At 40.7% G+C, this 4,399-nt stretch overlaps 1 long non-coding RNA gene across 1 annotated transcript; it reads right to left on the reverse strand.

Moving 5' to 3' along the window:
• Window positions 1-258: 258 nt before the first annotated feature.
• Window positions 259-2,785, reverse strand: LOC130550674 (uncharacterized). The gene is made up of 3 exons (XR_008962463.1): window positions 2,235-2,785; window positions 849-1,048; window positions 259-718 (listed from the first exon to the last, which is right to left on the reverse strand). It is a non-coding gene; the product is annotated as an uncharacterized LOC130550674 (long non-coding RNA).
• Window positions 2,786-4,399: the final 1,614 nt, after the last annotated feature.

Raw genomic sequence — 4,399 nt, forward strand, 5'->3', positions numbered from 1 at the left:
ATTTCTCCGCATTCTATTTACTAATCGATTGCTCATCATAAACCTCCATAATGTACTCATTCGTCTACATGCCTTCGGGACATCATTTGCTTAATGTAAATTGATTCAGAATCATCCTTTCCATTTCATATGCAGGTTAGAACAACCACACAGACGTGGAGAAGCAACTGACACCACTAGACTTACGACACATTGCCACCTAGTGTTTATTTTTAAAAATGCATCCTATTTGAGTCTTGCTTCCAACAGTGATGAATTTTGACTGCATGCATACTAGTGAACAAAATCATATGAACACACATTGTCATGATGGTTATTCATATTAATTAAATATTAAATAATAATATACATTTTATGGGCTGATGGGGAAAAACATTTTTCTTTTGTTACTAGCTAGTAACAATTTGTATTCAGCAGTGATGTGTACAAGAAACTGGTTAAATATGTTATTGTGAGAAAAGACAAACCATGGGAACTCATTTACCAGGACCCTCTGCCTAACTGTTTGATGTTTCTAGAGCAGCAGTTACCACAATTATTTATTTTCTTCAACCTTCTTGATGTAAATGGAGGACATTCTGATAGATGAATCGCATAACATTCCACTGGAGACTCATTTAAATTTTATTTAAAGTAAATAAGAAAGGATTTGATATTATTCAAAGTAATCTTGAAGTTGCACATAACATCACCTGCCCTCGCAGACTCTCCAGATTTCCTGTAAAAAGTACACAGTATAAAAACTGATTTATTGGTAGACATCTATTTAATCATTATACTGGTGTCTGTGCAAATAACAGTAAGCAACAATATATTATTTTGGGTTGTTTTGTATGGAGTGAACACACCTTCCTGTCTGGTTTTCAGGTTCAAGTTTTCATTTTTGTCTCTTCATTCTCAGCCAAGCTGCCCCCATCGGCTTCCTGAATCTTGTGGTGCTCATTGCACTTTTGTCTGTCCTGCTTGTTCAGGCCGCTGTCCTTTACTGTTGCCCATTCTCAATCTCCTGTCTTGATTTTCTGACAGGCAGTAGCGGTATTTAGAAGATCTGAAATAAATGTATAGAACTGTATTTTACATGTTATTCATTTATTAATTTAATTTATTCATTAGGGGTTCAAGTGTGAAGTTCAAATTAACTTAATGCACACATACACACACACGCACACGTGCACACACACAGCTTTGGAAAAATTAAAGACAATACTTTAGAGCGTTCTGTCACTGAATTGAAACATAATCACAATAAGTTTTTCCATCTGTATTTAATGCTTGTAATGTCAATGTACTGTATAATCTTTAAACAACCGCGTGGTTCTTCACCTGTTTAAAACAGGCAGCGGTCTGAAAACAGCAATAAATAGCAATATGCAAAGTATTGAAAAAGCAGTAGAAGTGAAAATAGCAGGATTTCTTAGCGATTTGCTATTTACACTAACAAAAAATAGCTGTATTTTCTTTGGATTAAGATAATGTTACTATTTGCACCTCAGTATTGTTGTGTATTAAACATTATGCAATTATAACAGAGTGTAAGTGTAACACGCCCGCCGTGTGACTGGCAGTGCTGCAGTGAATACATTTCCTGTTTGAAATTAAACAAAGAGAGACACAGTTGTGCTGCTTCATATCGTGGCGTCGCTCTTGTAATTTATTACAATAATATTCAACAATTGCATAACACAATTACACATCTCATGTCACCTTACACGTGACTCACATAACCCAACACACATAACGTGTTACTTCACTCTTGTAAGAGTCTTCCATTTTCTTATACTCCATTATATTTCTTTTACATCACTCAACATCTTTACTCTGACATCACCACATTTTCCAATCTCTCCGGTATGTAAAGATAACTGTAACGTTGAGCAAACCACTGTATATAAATCTATATAAACATTTAAACCGTAGTCATAAAACACACAAGAATATCTAAACACCAACAAAGTATACTATAACATATATAAACCCAATTAACACACTAAACATTATACTGGTCTGGGTCTTCAGTGTTTAAATGGCTTCCCCCTTGGATATTTTATCACATCAGTAGCAGGCCTGACGCACACATGTGCGAGTAAAACGCCATTTTCATAAACTTACAACCGATCTCTTTTAAACCGTTTAACTCGACTCAAAACATGTACATCACCATCATGCCTCAACATACACATGAAATCAACATATTTGCTAACGTTTGATGTCCTTGGTGATAAATTTCCACCCACCTGTTTGAAATTAAACAAAGAGAGACACAGTTGTGCTGCTTCATATCGTGGCGTCGCTCTTGTAATGCTCTCTTCTTCGCGACTCACCCTAAACCCCACAGTCAACGCAGCATCTCCCCCTACTGTCCCCGGACAGTACTACACATCACCATTAGACATAATAACACTCATTTAAACAATATTACAAATACTCAGATAATCAAGTCCATGGCATAAAAAACAAATAATTACTACCATTTCTGTGACTACACAAACAGGGTGTCACACTCTCCCTGACAAAAAGAAATGACTCCAAACAACACTGACCCTTTAACTCTTATAAACCGTTTTACAATAACACAAACATTTATTTTACATTACGACCCATTTTCATTTTTTTTCAATGTATCAGGTATAAGTACCCATTGTTCACATCCATGTCTGTGTATGTGTTTTTAACTCAGTTTTCTTGCAGGTACCAGTTCCCTAATGTCCCCAGAAAGCAGTATAAAGTGGTAACGTCTGATAAGAACCCATTTGGTAAGGTGGAGCGTAAGCACAAGTCACATATACTGGTCCCTGTACCCCACTAGAATAACACGATAACGGCTGTGTCGACAACATTTGAGCTACCCCTATCTCAGCAGGCCGTTCATAATCGGGCTGACCCAATGAGGGATAAGTAAAGACCCGTGTAGGTTTCCTTTCTCTACTAGATCTTCTCACATATCCATCTCCTGCAGTTTGTTCCATAGAACTAACCCCTTGTCTTGCTCTCTCTACAGGTACCATCTCTTCCTGGCCCTCCTCCATCACCTCAGTTTCCCGTGCAGCAGGTAAGTCAACCAATGAATGAGTCGGCGCTGGCTCAGGTGAGTATTCTTCCTCTACTCCTAGAGTAATCTCTCCATCCCTGGCAGGTTCATCCTCACTCTTTCTCGGTCTCCTTTCACCTCTTTCGTATGGATCAGGCACATTTCTTTCTCGCTCATATCTCTGCTTGTCAGAAGAACGCAGCCAGTAATACACTCTTGGAGCATCATTTTCCTCTGAACTTGAATCACTTGACTTTTTTTCTTCATGCGGCCTCACTGGTTTTGACAATCTTTGCTTTCTACTCTTCAGTCGACATTGGTCATCAACTCCAGAAGATGGCAGTTCTACTGGTAAGTCATTCACGAGATGAAGCAAGTTCCGATGCAGGGTACGTATCGCTGTCGGATTCTGATTCCCACTCAGCTCTGAGTACACTTGGTAGACTGGCCCATCTCCCACTCTTTCCTTGACCACGTGCACCGTCTTCTCCCAGTACGACCTTAACTTCCCAGGTCCACCTCGTTCACTCAGATTCCGAACCAGAACTCGATCCCCCGGCTGTAGTACGACGCCTCTCAGGTGCTGGTCGTAGTATTTCTTGTTTCGTGCACTCGCTTGTTTACTGTTGTCCGAAGCTAGCTTGTATGCGTCAGCCATCCGTTGAGCCCACTTCTCGGCATAATCTCGAGGTGAATATTGGTCGTCCTTTCCTCTGAAACCAAACAACAGATCTATAGGCAAGCGAGGATGTCGTCCGTACAGAAGGAAGAATGGAGAAAATCCTGTCGCCTCGTGCTTGGTGCAATTATAAGCATGCACCACCTTTGAAAGGTGATCTTTCCATCTGTCCTTTTCCTTCTCCTCCAGCGTCCTCAACATCTGTAGCAAGGTACGATTGAAGCGTTCTGCTGGGTTTGCTTGAGGATGATACGGTGTTGTTCTCGAGTTGCTGACACCCGTCCACCGCTGCAAAGTCGCAAAGAGATGGTTCTCGAATTCGCGGCCTTGGTCGTGATGAAGCCGGCAAGGGTACCCAAACCTTGGAATGTACTCATTGAATATCCTTTCAGCCGCCGTCCTTCCGGATTTGTCCTTTGTCGGATACGCCTGGGCGAATCTGGTAAAATGGTCCACCACCACCAGAATATACTCGTATCCGCCTCTACTTCGTTCCAAGTGCAGATAGTCGATGGACACCAGATCCAGGGGGCAGCTTGAGGTAAGACTTCCCATAGGAGCTCTGATTTTCACCACCGGTTTCTTCTGCTTCACACATCGACACTGTTGGGTAATGTAATGCTCAATCTCCTTTTGCATGAAAGGCCAATATAACCTGCTCCTCGCTAAGTCTAACACCCGTTCCGTCCCTA

Source organism: Triplophysa rosa, linkage group LG2, assembly GCF_024868665.1.
Source record: "Triplophysa rosa linkage group LG2, Trosa_1v2, whole genome shotgun sequence".
In the NCBI taxonomy this organism is placed as follows: Eukaryota; Metazoa; Chordata; class Actinopteri; order Cypriniformes; family Nemacheilidae; genus Triplophysa; species Triplophysa rosa.